The sequence below is a fragment of the Chionomys nivalis genome, chromosome 2, assembly GCF_950005125.1.
Source record: "Chionomys nivalis chromosome 2, mChiNiv1.1, whole genome shotgun sequence".
Taxonomy (NCBI): Eukaryota; Metazoa; Chordata; class Mammalia; order Rodentia; family Cricetidae; genus Chionomys; species Chionomys nivalis.
Window position 1 is genome coordinate 12177424 of NC_080087.1, and position 17623 is coordinate 12195046.

The 17623-nt window shown below is 44.0% G+C and overlaps 1 protein-coding gene across 2 annotated transcripts in view; it reads right to left on the reverse strand.

The window, feature by feature from the left end:
* Tulp4 (TUB like protein 4) overlaps positions 1 to 8969 on the reverse strand; it is a 180847-nt gene extending 171878 nt beyond the window's left edge. Inside the window, exon 1 of one of the 2 annotated variants that reach the window (XM_057756029.1) lies at positions 8890 to 8969. The gene's annotated coding sequence lies outside the window, so the exon portion shown is untranslated. Of the gene's footprint in view, positions 1 to 8192; positions 8285 to 8889 lie in introns of those variants that run through there. The other variant, XM_057756036.1, reaches the window with a different exon arrangement.
* Between the last annotated feature and the right edge of the window lie 8654 nt (positions 8970 to 17623).

The following is a 17623-nucleotide window of genomic DNA, read 5'->3' on the forward strand; positions in this document are numbered from 1 at the left end:
GCTCATTCATCTCTAGCTTATGAACGAGTCCAGACTCCACAGCACACTTCCTTCTTCAGACATCTCACCTTGGGTCCACTTCACTGCTCATTAGCACCACAGGAGGCCCAACTCAAACCAATTTTGCTAGTCATTAACAATCTAGTAAAAAGTCCAATAACTGATTAAAATTAAAAGATTGAAGTAATTGGCTTAAACAGACCTCCAGAAACTGACAGTGCTACCACACTTCCTCCAAATTTGGCTGGTCTTGTACGCACACGACAAACAGATCAATTCCTCAAAGCCAACGATACGCCTTGTTTCTATGTCACAAGGAGAAAGTATACTATCTGAATATGGATGAAAGACAACTAAGAGAGATGCATCAATACGATCCCGATAGACAAGCAGATCACACAGTCAGAAAACAAAACTTCTACCCAAGGCTCACAGAACTAAGAATGACAGTCACACCATTTCTGAATCAAGTGACCAGCCCGCCACCCTCTATCTTACAATAAACTTAGTGCATTAAATGTTTAGAATGTTGATTTGACCACTGCTGAGTCTTTCTACCTCCGTGAAAAAAAGCATTTTCAGCCTAAGAGAGATCTATAATAATTAATATTTCTCAATTGTTTTTCTTTAAAATGTATAATAAACACAAATCTCATTCATTATGCAAACTTCCTATTATGTTGCAAAATTTTTCAAAACATTTGAATTGATTGAAACTTTAAAAATAAGCTGAGCACAATCCCAGCACTTGGGAGGGAGAGGTAGGCAGATAGATCAATGAGTTCCAAAACAGTAAGTACATAAAGAACTCCACACTTATACATACGCACACTCTCTCTCTAAAAACAAAAAATAAAAAAATAAAAACAAGAGGAGGCGGAAGAGGAAGAAGCCACAACGAAAAAACAAAAACCACTTTAAAAATATATTCCATACAGCCATTCAGCTTGTTCAAAATCCAGAAAAGGCCTGAAGTCATTAGTCAAAATCAAGGATTGATGCAATTATATAAAATTGAATTACAAGGATAATCTGTAAACTTCACACATTAGCACTTTGCTATAATAGAGACCCAGCTATCACACAGCATAGTCCAAAGAAGGACAGAGATGCAAAACCAAACAAAGTAAGATGCTATGATAAATCCAAGGAGATATGGAATTAATGTTCTGGGAAGTTATCATGGATAGATTCTGGGCAGCACCCCAATCCTACACTACTTCATTCATTCCCAAGTTCCTCAGACTACATGGAGCGAAGAGACAAAACAGTACCAGGCCACTTTCATTCTCATTTCTACCACAGGATTGAAATAATTACAAATGGACCAGGTAAGGAAGCTGTGAGCTTTCTAGCTTTTATTAGTTGTGTTTTATCCAAGGCTTTTAAAATATTACAGGATTTCATAAATTTCCAACATAAAAAATGCCAAACTGGGTTTCTCATTTCACGGGGAAAATAACAAGAATGAAAAATGGAAAAGGTTCAAATTGTCTGGCAGGACTAGAAAATACAGCCTGAACATCAACCACATTCATCTACCTGGCTCTCCTATGATCCAATCTCTTCAAACCTTCTTCCAGATAGACTAAACCCAAGATTGCTTTTTTGTTGTTGTTGTTGTTGTTGTTAGTTTTGTTTTTCAAGACAGGGTTTCTCTGTGTAGCTTTTGGAGCCTGTCCTGGAACTCACTCTGTAGACCAGGCTGGTCCCGAACTCACAGAGCTCCATCTGCCTGCCTCTGCCTCCCAAATGCTGTGATTAAAGATGTGCGCCGCCACCACCCTGCTCCGAGATTGCTTTTTTAAATCAATGTTTCTCTAATTTGACAAATACCAAAGTAGAGTTACACTTTCTGATTATGTAACAATTAATAGTAACTCTGACAACTGAAACAATCAGCTCTGCTGGCCAGGACCATAAGCCTAACTTCCCACGCAACTCTTAACAGACCAGCCACTGACGCTGCACTTTCCACCTGTTACATACATTGGCTAAGAGGGTTGCTGGAACTTAAGAAATGAAGGTATTCCTGCAAAACACCCCACATGTGGTAACAACACTGCTCATCTACTCTTCATGCACATTTTAAACTGTCCCAAGACTCATAGTTCAGCCAGCTGCTCACCTGAGGACCTCCAACACTACTACTTTATCACAGTTGCCAGAACTAGTGATGTGCGCAAGGGGAGGCACATCTACTACAGACAATCAGAAACAGGAGAGGACGCAGCATTGGAAGGGTTTTCTGAGCAAGCTCTAGAAGGCCCACTAGAGTCTGAGGAGTCTCATGCACATACAAATCAGGCGTCAAGTGCCCCAAATAATCTACGATTATCTTCCCTTTGTTAGTGGGAAAAGAACGTGTGTCCAATAAAATGACTAACATCTGTCCACAGCTCTTTTTTTTTTTTTTTTTTTTGGTTTTTCGAGACAGGGTCTCTGTAGCTTTTGGTGCCCGTCCCGGAACTAGCTCTTGTAGACCAGACTGGCCTCGAACTCTCAGAGATCTGCCTGCCTCTGCCTCCCGAGTGCTGGGATTAAAGGCGTGCGCCACCACCGCCCGGCTGTCCACAGCTCTTGAGTAGACTTCAAAAACATTAAGCAATGGAGAGCTTTCCCACATGGGGGAAGGGGAGCAGGAGTTTTCATGTTATTTGTTGAGACAGGGCTTTACTATGGAGCCCAGGTTAGTCTTGAACTCACAATCCTTTTGCCTCAGCCTCCCACGTGGAAAGATTATAAGCACACACCAACACATCATCTGTTTCTGAACAAAACTGCATTTAGAAGCCAGTACTGTAATCAGCAAGTAGCCAAACCAACAACTAAAACGCAAGAGTCAAACATTTCAACTGTTCTTTGCAAAAGCCAAATTCTCAGCCTTAGTAGACATTAATATATTACAGAAACTTTAACTCAATAGCTCTATTATGCCCATTCAAAAAGACACTCAAACATTAAAATTACCAAAAGAAATAGTAATCTAACAACTTAATACCTCACATAAAGTGTTTACAGTTCTTCTGTGCCTGCTGCAGCATAAAGTTGAATAGCTGGGTAGCTTTAAGGGAGAAATCTCTTACATGGTCGCACAGATTATCTTCAAAGCTTATTCATTCTCATCTACAAAACCATAAGCTGTAATACTACACTGTTACTCTCAAAGGCTTTCTAGGTAGATTACTATGTTCCATTTTTTGAGACAGGGTTTTACTATGTAGCCATGGCTGCCCTAGAACATCCGTATAGAGACCAGGCTGCCTTTGAACTCAGCGATCTGCCTTCCTCCACCTCGAAGTGCTGAGATTAAAGGCATAACTCACCACAGCTGACTACTGTTTTAATTCTACTCAATCTCCTCCAGGGTATGCTGACACCATGTAAGTACAGAAACTGCTACTCATTCATTGACATCAGAAAATATATGTGGTTCAACTGTATTTAATGAGGAAAACAGCGTCATTTTTAAAAGACCTTAAGAATCAAATTTTAGGGCCTGAAGAGTTGGCTCAGCAGTCAAGAGCACGAGCTGCTCTTCCAAAGGACCCAGGTTCAATTCCCAGCACCCATATGGCAGCTCACAACTGTCGATGTCACTTCAATTCCAAGGGATCCAACTCCCTCACACAGACATACATGCAGGCAAAGCACCAATGCACATAATTAAGTAAATAAATCTTTTTTAAAAAAATCAAAACTTAATGTTGACCAATAATCTTCTATGAAGGCAAGAAGAAAAAACAGAACTGACGCACCGATACAGGTCCTGACACGGTAAAGGAGATGATAACTAGAGGAAAAGGAGAGCCCAAGTTCATCTGTTCACGGTGATTTGTTGGATAAATGGTAATTACTCAACATTTCTGAAGAACACATTGCCTTTTAAGTAAACAGGCAGTAGGTACCTAGTTCCTTGTCTTCTCCTTTCTTCAGATCAATGCATTCAACTCTCTCTGTGACTTCTTCCCAATCCTGTACCATGTCTGTGGAATGCCAACTGACAGCAAAACTATTCTCATACTCTCTTTATTCTCATTCTGAGTGTGTGTTCATTATTTCAGAGGATAAATTCCTATTAATTGTAGATATTCTAGGTCAAACACTGTGTATTTTTATTAGATGGCTAACAACAGCACTTCAGACTAAAAACATAAATTCAACCTTTTCTGCACCCAGGAGTAAACACGCTTTCCTTCATATGTACCAGTCCTATGAGTTACTATCATCCTTATTCACACTCCACATTGGCAGATGTCCAAATATTAAAATTATCAAAAGGGATAGAAGTCACAGTAATACCATACTGTAACTGATTTTAAATTTTATCAAATTCACTTGCATTAATAAGGCCTAAACTGTCAACATAACTGATTTTTAATTTTACCAAATTCACTTGCATTAATTATGGTCTAAATTGTCAACATTAAGCTGAAAATGACATCTTAGTCCTAAGCTCAGGCTGCCATACTAAATTATAATTGTCTCTTGCATTCATAGGGGTTTGGATCTCATTCTTCTCATGGAGTCACTAGCAATGCACAGAAAACACAAGAAATAAATCAATGTACATAACATTATAGGGACACAATTTGCAAAACTCAGTTTCTTCAATATAACTTACAAAGAGAAAAAAGATGGAGAACCTGTGGATAAAAGAGACTTAAAGTCAGGCATGGAAATACGTAGACACCTGTAATCCCAGCACTAGGGAGGCTGGATGATGACCGTAAGTCCAAGGCCAACCTGGTGTAAATAACAAGTTCCAGCACAGTTAAGGGGTACATAATGAGACCCTGCCTCAAAAAGACAGAGGGAGGGAGGGGGGAGAGGACAGTAAAGCAAGGGAAGGAGAGGAGAATGCTAAACAAATTATTTAATTGCAATGTGTGGACCTTATTTGGTTCTTAAAACAACTATATGTAGATGATTCCATAATTAAATCTGTTCCTGTCTTTAGACCATAGATGACAGCACATAACATAATCGGGGAGTAATAAATGGACATTTGATATATTAAGAGTGTGTGTGTGTGTGTGTGTGTGTATTCTTTTTGAAGCATCACAGATCAAACCCAGGCAATTCTCACACTCTAGGCAAATACTCTTAGTGTTGAATCACATCCTCATCAGAAATGGGGGGCGGGGGAGGCAGAGCACTTGTGGTAGTCAGAGGACATCTTGTAGGAGTCAATTCTCCCCTTCCACCAGGAGGATTCCAGGAATCAAACTCATGTCATCAAGCTTAGCAGTAAGCACCTTTACCACTCAACTATTTTGATAACCCAGAAATTATTTTTAAAAATAATCATATTTATTGTGAGAAATCTTTTTAGAGCTGTACTAAGATATAGACAAAATTACAAAGCAGTTGATTTGCTTTTAAATGATCCAATGACAGAAAAAGAAGTAACCCTAAAATTAAGACCGAGGATGTTGTATAATTCTAAAGCTGAAAGAGAGATAAAATGCTTCAGAGTATACTAGTGCCTACCTTTTTTAATGGTTAAAATGCTGTTCCATGATAAAAAAAAAAAACTTATAGCATGCTCAAGGTCCTGGGTAACATGAGGGCCTACAGGCCCACATGCTACAATCCTGGGTTCAATATCCAATAGCACTACAAATAATAATAGTTAATAATAAAGTTAATACTTAAAAAAAAAAAAAAAGATTTTCCCATGTCCTTAGATCCTTTTTCTAGGTGCTCGACTTTGGCTGAGTTTTTACAGCCCAACACATATTGAAGTGCTTCATACACATCACTCATATTTTTCTAGTTTGCCCACGTATCTTTTCATTCATATCATTCTTTGCTATATAGATATTTAAAATAAAGGAAATTCTGACATTGTAAAATATAGATAAGTGTGGAGGACAACATGCCAAGTGATATAAACCAGTCAAAAAAGGAAAATTACTGTGGTTTTAATTGTGGTTAGTTTCACAGCGGCAAAGAGGTGGTGCAGAAGTTAGGAGAAGGGAAAAACAGAAAGTTCTTGATTAATGGGCTCCAGACTGGAAACCTTAGCAGTGTTTTTTAACAATGAATGTACTTAATGCCAATGAACTTTCAAAACGGCAGAAGTAGTAAAAGGTATCCCAGCTTTTATCATATACTTTACCATAGAATATTTTAATTATGTTAAAATGTAGTAATTAAATTAACATTACCCCAGGCAAACTGAAAGATCTGACACGGCTCTCCCAAATTCCATGCAGTGTCAACAGTCTCAGTGTGGGCAGATGAGCTTTGGGAGACCAACAGACTTCAAAGGCCCCAAACAGGACGGAATGCACTAACTACATCACAGCATTTTATCCTAGGTTTTACCCATGTTTAACTGCACTTTACCAACAAATGCACCATGGGGCCACTCCCACGGTCTTCACCTTTCCCCTCTACAGAAAACAGGAGAAAAATGGACGCTATGAATTGGTTTAAGGCATGAAGCCACTGATTGCCGCCTACCTTATCCATGCTCACAAGTGCCATCCAATACCTTTCTGAAGACAGCCTGCAGCAAACTCAAAAAGAAAACTGTGTTCACATTTGGTTCTATAACTATCCAGAGGGCTGAACTCTGGCTCGAAAAAGGGTTGCGTCTCCACCAAGCTTCATTACTTAGGATCTGAGCAACAACAGAGGATGCTTTGATTTAAACTCTCTTCATAAACAACTACTACTACTAATAATAAAGATGATGATAATGATAATCTCTGCTACTATTAGTAGTAGTTGTAATAATAAAAACATACTAAAGTGAACACACTAAGAGCACCTGCTGCTCTTGCAGAGGACCTGGGTTTGGTTCCCAGCATCCACATCAGATGTCTCACAACCACCTGTTTTGGCTTCAGACAGCGCATACACACACTCAGGCACAAACACATAAAATAAACCTAGAAAGACAAAAAGGAGAGGTATAAAGGGGGGCAAGAAAGGAAAAACTCATTACAAAATAAAGAAAAGCTGGTTTAATGTATCATTCATCCTTTTAAAGGTTAAATCCACTGAAGTTTTAGTGGTGGAGGGAGAGTTATGGATCACTAAATGCATCTCTTATGTCTCCATATGCAAACAAGAAAGTTCAACATGATTCACATTCATCGTTTCTAAGGTATTTAAAATACGCTTAGTAAATATACTAACATTGCTCAGAACGTGGGTAAAAATGGCTTTCCTCCATGCCTGAAAGTATTTTTCCCTACATGACTTCCTCCCAAGTCTGAGTCTGGAGGGCGACACCTCTCCCATCACCTGGAAATGCTACTTTCACAGCCCTTATGAAAACAGACTCCCTTCGATGTTTTAAAGAAATTCTCATCTAGTAACTCTTTCACACAAACTACTCTTCTTTAATTGAGGAAGCAAACACTAGATGTGGCTACTCAAATGCTCATACAATCACTTCTCCAACAGTACCACAGGAAAGGGCACATGTGACTTCCATTTGGAATGTAGCTCAGCTACATGACTTTATATCAGCTCCCAGCTGCCACCCGTGGGTTTTCTGGATTGGAGTATGGTTATGTGCGCGGCCCAGTCACTTTACACCCTTCCCAAACGGGAACTCTCCAGGAACAAGGCACCTTGCCCCCTGTGATTCCTGCAAGAACTAAACTCCCACCAAGGAGTGGAGACTCCAGGTACAGGAAAGCAGATTTAAAATAAAAGGGTCTCGGAATGGTTTTTACGTTCCTCTAAACCTTCGGAACAATTTCCCCTCCTAGAAGCTCCTTCAAGGACTTAAAGAAATGCCCTTAAAATGCTCGACCACTGTAAAACGGAGGTGGGTCTGGTGTTGAGGCACAAACCCTTAATCTCAGCTCTGAAGGCAACAAACGGCAGGCAATCGCTTTGAGTATCAGGGCAGCCTGGTCTCATAGTGAGTTCCAGGCCAGCCAGGGTTAAACAGACCGTCTCAATAAGTAAATAAGTAAGAAAACAAACAAACAAGTAAATGAAAAGAGAAAATTTTAAAAGAGGAGCGTCCCCAAGTAAAGAAACCCTGAAAGCAATCCCCTCCCCCAAGGGAACAGATTATCCCCGGAGGGAGAAGTCTAAACCTGACTTTCGCATTACCTGGGCAGGCAGGCAGGTGGAGAGAGGTCCCTAAGTGACATCAACCCCACTGACAACTGTCAACCCCTCCACCCCCAATTCAAGCCACAAAGCTCAACGGCCCTCACCTTCCCAAGCCAGCGGTGCCTCCACGGAAAGAAGTGGACACCTCCTTGCTAATTGCCCCAACACGGTGTAACTTGGCGGCAGCATCAGGAGCTGGGTTGGGGGGGCGCAGGGGCAAAGAGGAAGGCTTGGCGCTGGGAGCGGAATCTCCGTGATTTTGGCAGAGGAAACCGCACAGGCTCCAGACAGCAGAAGCGCCGGGATTGCCATGCAGCTGCCACGACAGGTGACCGGGCCGCTTTGCAGACACCCGGCTCACCCGCTGCCTGGCGGGGCTTGGCTCAAGGTGGGGAGGGCAGAAAGGGGGAAAAGGGAAGGGAGAGCCGCCCCGGGACCCCGAAGCCGGCAGAGACGAGGGACGAAGGGGAGGCCCGGCCGGCGAAGGCAGTCTCCCCGGGAAAACCGTTGGGATTTTTTTTTTTCTGTCTCCACAATTAAGGAGAAGAAGAAAAAAATGGCTCCAAGCCAAACGCCTTCTGATTTACACACACACGCCTGAGCTCCTCGGTCGGCCCATCTCCTCGCACGCCGGAACAAAAGGCGAGCGAGCGAGCGAGCGAGCAAGGCGCGGGCCACCAGAGCTGGGGGTCCGCTGAGGAGCCCCGCGCCGGCCGCTCCCGCCGCGCCCACCGCCCGGCCCCCGCCGTCCGCTTCCCGCCGCCCGGGCCCTCACGGCCCGGGACTCCCGCGCAGCCTCACCTCCCGAGTGGCCGTGGCAGCGACCTGGTGCCTCTCCGCCTCCGCCTCTTGCAGCCCCTTGGCGCCGCCGCTGCCGCCGGCTCCCCACCCCCCCCCAGCGTCTCGGCCGAGACTCCGCCTCCCTCAGCCGCCGCCAGTCGGGCTGCGGGCCACGTGACGGCGCCACGTGACCGGCGCCTCCCCGAGCGGACCCGCGGCGGGTGGTGCCGCCCGTTGCGAGCGAGCGGGCGAGCAAGGGAGCGAGCGCGGGGGCGCGCGCGCGCGGGGTGCGGTCTCGAGCCTCCCACGCGCCGCTCGCTCGGCTCCCGCCACGGCCACGGCCCCTGGAAGCTCCCAGGTCCTCGCCGCCTCCGGAGTCTTCACACGCGATCGGGTCCGCGGCTGCCAGCGGGGGCCGGAAGTGGACATCAGGCCGACTCCACGGCGTCGCCCACCCGGAGCCGCTCGCGAGCACACGGCGGCTTGTACTATGAGCCAGCGTGGCTCCCGTGGAAACAGTCATTCTAGTACCTCTGGCGGTGTTGCCGCTGTCACGGCAGTACTCCCTCCAGTTGCTTTCAGGGAGAAAAGAATCCGTAGCGTCATTTAAAGTCACGCAGGCAACGAGGCTTCACAGCCTTTACGCCCCTCTCTTCAATGGATGTGCTAAGAACGGAAACTTCAGCCATCCCTCGGTTTTCCATCGTTACAAAGAAAGCGTCGCTGGGTGTAGAGAATGCGTGGTTTAAAATTTAAAAATAGACGCCATCAGCATCTTTCCTTAAGGCAAGGCTAAGAACAGGAGAGTCTCTTTCAAAGTGTTAGGCACTGTTTTCTATTTCTGCGAATCTGCAAACGTTTAAAAGCATTTTACGGTTTTGTGCGTGTTCTACAGACAGGGTCTTCTTTAGCGCAGGCTAGCCTCAAACTCAATTCTCCTGCCTCAGCCTCTTGAATGCTGGGATTTCAAGCACCATGCCTAGCCAATTCATAGTTTAAATTTTTCCTTCCGCTAATTCTGTAAGAAGTTTGAGTAAGAGTCCGTCAGGTTCTAAAACTGCTGGATATTTTGTAAGTGCTAACAAAGGTCTTGGTTTCTGTTTGGGTTTTGGGGGGGGTTTTTTGTTTGTTTGTTTTTGTTTTTCGAGACAGGGTTTCTCTGTGGTTTTGGAGCCTGTCCTGGAACTAGCTCTTGTAGACCAGGCTGGTCTCGAACTCACAGAGATCCGCCTGCCTCTGCCTCTCGAGTGCTGGGATTAAAGGCGTGCGCCACCACCGCCCGGCTGTTTCTGTTTGTTTTTAAGACAGGGTCTCACTATATCGCCTAGAAGTCTGTGTAGACCAGCCTGGCTTGGTATTCACCGAGGACCAACCACATGCCTGAACAACACGGGTGTACTTTCTACTGCAAACACTCTGCTAACATTGTATTTCCTTATTCTTTCTGTTCTCTGCTTCGTAACTGCCTCCCAAGCCCCACCCTATTCCTCCCCAGTAGGGTCTGTTCTCTCTCGTGACATTTCAGATGGAAGACCGTAAGCTTGGGTCTCACCTGGGAACTCACTTATAGTAATTTGTTGAGTTGGCTGTGAATCTGCATTTTACACTTTTAAGAACCTTTCTAATTTTGGAATGTCGAGAGTTGCCTCTTACTTAGGAATCTGGGGCAACTGGGAGCCATTAGAAGGGAGATTTGGCAGGGGGACCCCTTCTACTGGCCTCTGAAATCCCACTGGCCCTGTAGTTTTCATTTCATTGTGCTTAAAATACTTTTTCAATATTAGAATTTTAGAAATTAAACCAATATACAATAACCGCTGAAGATGATCACTACAATGAACACCATCCCTCTCTGCTCAGTGATACTGGCTCCGTGATTAACTGACTTTCCTTTGGCTCTAATTCACCTTTAAGAAAAACTTCCTACCACCCTGACCAATCCCCTATTAAACTGTGAGGGACTTGTGACTTTATTTGGAGCATTACACTTTTCTCTACCTTGGGGTCGCACAGTGAGCTCAGAGTTGAACTGATGGTCTAATAGTATGACGACACAGTTATGGCATGAATGTTGTGTGCTCTCCACTGCGTGGCTGAGCCTCTGTGAAGGAGGGTGAGAAGAAGGTGAGGATGGAGCATCACTGCACCGCTCCACCCGAAGACTGGTCCAGCAGGTACAAGCGCTCTGCAGTTATAGCTAGGGGACTGGTTGGTCCCTCCTTGCCTCTCCATCCTCTTGACACCCTATCACATTACTGAGATACCCAGATCCTGGAACCCCAGTATCATGAGATCTCTCTCCTTTCTCTGCTCTACCTACCAATCCCAGTGGGTATCTCTCATCCCTCCTGGCTGAAACAAAATCCAAGAAAGCCCCAAATATTTGCTGATTCAACACTTCAGTCACCAAGATACTCGGCACAGGCACATGGAAACTGGATCCTGGACACAGGGAGATGGCACAGGAGCCAGAACTTTTGGAGAATAGGATACAAGCCTTTTGGTTTGTTCTGAGAGCCAAAAATGTTTGCGCCAGTTTAGGCTTCATTACTGGAAACACAGCATACAGCACAAAGGATAAGTGCCCACATCTCCTGGACTGCTCTGAGCCAAGTCACTTCCACACTCTACCAATTCTGGGTGTTGCCAGTCATGTGTAGAGGGAATGTACCAGCACAGGGCAGATTGTGAGGGTGAGCGTGTGTACAGACGGGGGCTGTAAGAGCTCTAGTCACTGTCTAGTGTCAGGCACTTTTCACAAATTGTGAGGGTGAGCGTGTGTATGGACAGGGGTTGTAAGAGCTCTAGTCACTGTCTAGTGTCAGGCACTTTTCACAAGCAGTTTGTGAGGGCAAGACTGATTAACTCCCAGAGACTCAAGTGCAGCTTGCCATCATTCACTGAGTTCCTACTCTGGACCACGCTGTCCAAAACAAAAGCTCTGTGTCCCCTGGGGATTTGGAAGGTGGGATGCTGGTTAAAATAAGGAAAGAGTCTATCAGGGTGGCCCTAGAAGAAAGCCAGCCCTGACAGGTAGCCTGGGATTTGCTGTGGCTGTTTTATTTTTCCGATGAGCTGGGCTGGATACTCAGAACAACTTCAGTTCCCATCTGTGCCTCTGCCTTAGAGGCTAAAACTCCACTCAACCCAATGTTTCCTCATCATCATCCTTCTCAATGCCTCCCAGGACAGTCACAGGCAGATCCAAAGCCAGGATCAAAAATCTGCTTGGCTCACTGTGGAAGGGAGAAAATGGGGAACAAGAGAAAATGGCTTTACAAAATGAGACCAGGCTTTTGCGTTTGTCTCCTTGGTGTGGCCTGGAAGCAGAGAGGTGGGCAGGGTGGTGCACAAGACCTGCAGCTGGAGTGTTCTCCTTCCTCCCGGTCCACCCTTTCACGGGTCTAAATGGCATATGCATGACCTTGCCTACCCCAAAACACTTTATCTGTTTCTGGAGATATGTTACTGGTACATCACCTCTTGCTGTTGGTTTCTGTTTGTTGTGTTGTCTTCTGACAGAGTCTCAATTTGTGTCCCAGGCTTGCTTAAAACCCATGACCTTCCAGCTGAATCTTCCAGAATGCCAGGATACCAGGTGTGTGGCACTTACACCTGTCCTCGATTAGCAGAAATCTTGAGACAGGAGAAATTATTTATAAAAGAAACTCCCATTCCTGTGGGAGAAATGGGCCCAATACCCCTAGGCCCTCTCTTGCATAAGGCTGACAAGACCAGTGGCTGAAGGGTTGTGGGCACTGGGGGCGGGGGGGAGGGCGTTGGAAGTGAAGTTGTTGAGAGACTGGGGGAGATATGGCTCTCCTGTGTAAGACTGTGTTGAGACTCTAAGAGTATATGCTGGAACAGTCTGACCCAAACTTCAAGATGCAGTTGCCCTCTGGAAACAGGTCCCTTAGAGCTGGCAGCTAAGGGCCAGAAAGGCTGAGGCTGAAGACATCGGAGTAAGAGCACATGTTCTTACAACAGTCCCACGTTCACTTCCCAGCTCCCACAGGACAGCTCACAAATGTCTGTAACTCTAGGGGACCTCCCCAGACACACATGACACACAGTGGTACCTTCAAGCAAGATACTCATAAATAAATAAAGCTTAATTTCTTTAAAAGGACAGGATCACAGATGTGGGTTGTAACTCAGAAGTGACATAGTGCCAAGGCAAGCATGGGCACATTGCTACTTTTCTCCAGCCTGCCTAAACACTTTAGTCTGTTAATGAAAAGAGGGCGTTTGTGTCTGATTCTTTGAATCAAATTTTATGCTGCATTTTTTTTGGGAGGGGGTATTTGTTTTTCTCTTTTTTAAGATAGGGTCTCCCTATGTAGCCCAAGCTGTTCTTGAACTTGTGACAGCCCTTCTGACTCAGCCTCTTGAGAGTTGGGAGGCTGAGATTCCCGAGTTTGGGTCATTGCGTCAGCTCTGAGTTTTGTTGTCGGGGATGGTTTTAGGGCGGCCCTTTTAAAACTGAAGTCCATGAAGAAAGAGGAGTAGATTGAATTTCCTGACACATGACTTCTCCATAGTTCGGAATATTTATAACATCCTCCCACAGGCAATTTTGTTTTATTAAGTCACGTGAAACCGAGGAACAAAGTTAATTATAAGGTAGTATAAGGAAGGCTCGACCATGCAATTTTATACCCCAGTCAAATGAAACTATAAAGTCCTAAAATAAGTTTACAAGGTTCAGACCTTTCAACTGCATTGCACCTCTCCATGTCGAGCTCCCCTCAGTTTACAGTGGCGAGGGGCACATTTTAAAGTTTAACTTCTACCTTTACCATCCTTTCTATTTCTGTCCCTCCCACACCACTTATTGTATTCCTTTGGCTATGAGTCCAAGATCCTTTACAGCCTTACAGTTAGCTGGGTTCAGTGACTCTCAGGAGGCAGAGGCAGGTGGATCTCTGTGAGTCTAAGGCCAGCCTGGTCTACTGGTCTACATAATTCCAGGACAGCTAGAGACACACAGTGAGACCCTGCCTCAAAAAAAAAAAAAAAGTCACTAACGGCCAATATTCAGTAATTGCTCTATTTTGGAGATATTTAACTTTCTGAGATTTGTACCAATAACCTTTTTTCCCTTTAATTTTTTTTACAGTTACTTATTTTGTTCATATGCATGCGGGTATGGATGTGGCCTATTGCATGAGTATAGGTCAGAGGGCAAATTTCAAGAGCTGCTTCTCTCATTTCACCATGGGTTTCCGGTACTGAACGTAGGTGGTCAGGCTTGGCTGACAAATTCGGCAGCTCATGCGTCATCCTCTGCTTCTGAGACCTGACGTGTTAGAAGATCCCCTCTATCTTATACGGCCCTGCTGTGAACTGGGTAAACTTGATTAGAGAAGCACAATGCCACTGTGGGACCTTAATTTTTAAGTCTATAAAGGGAGAAGTGTAAGACCAACCTGAGACGGGCTAACCGCTAATGCAGAAGATGCCGTGGGTGCTGCTGCCATCTTGTGACCAGGAGGGGAACCAGGCGGCACAGGATTGGAACAGAGATGACAGTGGCTTAGGCCATTGATTCAGAAACAACCCTCATGTGTATGGTCCACACACCTTTGCAACCTCGAGATGTCTGTATTCTAGCATGATAAAATGCTTGTACAATTTTAGGTTTGGCTCCCTCTTGATTACAAAATCTTCCCAGCTATTTCAATATGTATTTGGCTCCGAGGACCTCAGCCATCTTTACACCCACCCTGACTGTGATTCCAGGTCTGTAGAATCACCATTTACCCTGAAATTCCACAACAGAGCTTTCGAAAGAGACGTGTAATGAACTGTGATACAGGAGTTGTTCGTTTAGTTAATAGAAATAATCAAAATTCTACAAAAGCGACAAGCAAGGTGTGGTGGTACAAGGTACAGGCCTGTGATCCAAGCACTTGGGAGGCAGGGACGAGAACACAGGGAGCTGAAGGTCAGCCTGTGTTACAAACCGACTTTGAGGCCAGCCTGGACTACATGAAACCCAGTCTCAAAACACAACCAAATAAACAAAAGAACAGACAACGGTCACTAAAGATGTACTGGAATCCACAAATACTTAGTAAAATCATCTTATGAACTCAAACTAGACTAGATGCTAATTAAAACCTTATCTTTTTTGTAAAATTGTTAGTTTTTATCTAAATGCTTTAGCCATTTTCTTTAAAAAGAACAAAAAAACAAAACAACTAAGGTTTTGTTTTTTTTCTAACAAGCCCTAGGTGATCTGGCACCCCCTTCTGGCATCCACTGGCAACTTTATGCACATGCACATGCCACACACAGACACACATGCATGCATGTGATTAGAAATAAAAGCTTCAACAACCCATATACATCCCATGTAATCATACACACTTGCAAATCACATATGTTCGTGCAAAGAAAGAGACAGGGGATAGAGTAATATGGAAACATTGATAGATTCCCATCTTGGGCAAAGAAAGTGTCTCTATCTTATGTACAGTTGCATCAAAAGAAGGGAAAATACTTCCAAAGTCTCCAGGTAAGGAAATTTATTTAGAAATTAAGAAAACATTATTTTGCCAATTTAAATGTAATCCCATTCTTTTTCTAGTGAAAATTAAGTCTGAAATCCAAGCCAAATTCATTTAGTGCGATGCACCACTTCTGAGGATACACACGCTCCACACGCGGAGTAGCAGTACATTACTTCCCCACAATGTTCTGGGGAGCAAGACAAGGACAAATTCTAGCATTTGCGAGGTCTAGATCTCTCGGGCAGAAACCGTAATTTGAGTTTGTGCTTTTAAAAATCTTGGTCAGAGCGCCTCCTACTGGAACACCTTACTCAATGCTATAAATCAGACTCCAGATTGACGTTCTGTTATCTACTAGATATTTATCGAGTCAGGGTCCTGTTTTGGAACTCCATGAGCTCAAATGATCTCAAGTGATTATGAACACAGGTACAAACTACAGAACCAGGCTAAGATTGCATGTGTGTGTGTGTATTATATCTAGGGTCTCAAACATGACTAGCAATTTCTCTGCCACTGAGTAACACCTCCAGTCCAAGATTCAAATTTATTTATTAACATTTGTTCCCTTTTATATGTGTGTATGACTATTTGCCTGCATATAAGTGTACCATGCGCATGTTTGGTGCTCACACAAGTCAGATACCCTGGAACTAGAGTTACAGATGGTTGTGAGCTGCTGTTCTGGGAAGCGAACGTCAGTCTTCTGAAAGTGCAAGGGTTCTTTATTTGAGGGTAGTTTCAAGACAGAGTTTCTCTGTAGCTTTGGAGCCTGTCCTGAACTCTCTCTGTAGACCAGGCTGGCCTTGAACTCATAGAGATCCTCCTATCTTTGTCTCCCAAGTGCTGGGATTAAAGGCGAGCGCCACCATCGCCCAGTGTGGCAAGTGTTGTTAACTGCTGAGACATCTCCAGCACTCCAAGATTCAAATTTTTAATGCATTGAATAGTGTCATGCTCAATATGCCACAAATTGCTTCCTTATGGCAGAGGAAAGTATTTCACATTAAGGCTGAGTTTTAGGAATTCCACTTTGCATGACAGATTAGAGCCAAGACAGTGATGAATTAATTTAAATGTTTTGAATAGGCAAATATTTTAAATTTTGGATATTTGGAACAAGGATGCTCAAGCCATATTTATGTATCTATCATACTCTCTCTTTCTTGTATTATAGTCTGAGCTCTGTAAGAATTGTGTGTCCCTTTTCCTAGATACCAGTACAGTACATGTGTACTCTCAATGAAATGGGGCCATTTTACTCCATGCATGCTTAAGTGTTTGCCTGTGGGATTTTCAGTTGTTGCTAACATTTGGGAAAACAATTTTAGATGCATATTAAATACTATATACTAATTTATAGCTTAGTGATTATGTAGCTAAGGAATTTTAGGATTTATTTTTAAATTTTTATGTGCGTGTGTGAATGTATTCCACATGTGTGTGTCAGGGTAAGTATGTGAAGAAGCCAAAAGAGGGACCTGGATCTCATGTTGTTTGAATTAGTAGTTGTGAGCTATCTAACATAGGTGTTGGAAACTTAATTATTTAAGAGCAGCAAGTGCTCTTAATTACTGGACTATTTCTCCAGCCCATTTCTTTAAGAAACAATCAAAAAAACTTTTATATACATTATCATTATTAATCTACTTACTCAAGATACTGGAAAGCACCTAAATCCTATTTATCTATTTGATCTCTGAACAAATTCCTTCCAGAAGACCAAAAAGAAAGTCAGACAGGCCCAACTGTAAAGTTAAAAACAAACAATCAAACCATGTGATCTATAAAAGCTATCAAGGGGCGGGGAAAGAGCTCAGTTGGAAAAGTGTCTGCTGTGCAACCAGGAGAGCTTGAGTATTAATCCCAGCACCCGGGAAAGCACACTCTGTAACACCACCTGAAGAAGATCCCGTGTCAGTCTCTACATCCTATACATGTGTGCATACATACCCACAGGCACACTAGTGGTCACACCCATATAAACAGGTACACACAGTGCGCACACATGCACGCGCGCACGCACCAAGGGTGGGATCCGTGGCTGTAGTGAAGATGCGGCCACAGAATGAAAACAGCAAGGGTGGGGAGATGGTGCCGTGAGCAACAGTGCTTGCCGTGCGTGTGTGAGTCTGCTTCGGGCGCTCACATTAGCATCCAGGTGTGACGTAGCGTGTGACCCATGCGCTGTGTGGGAAGGGGAGGGAAGAAGGATTGCTGAGACTTGCTGACCAGCCAGT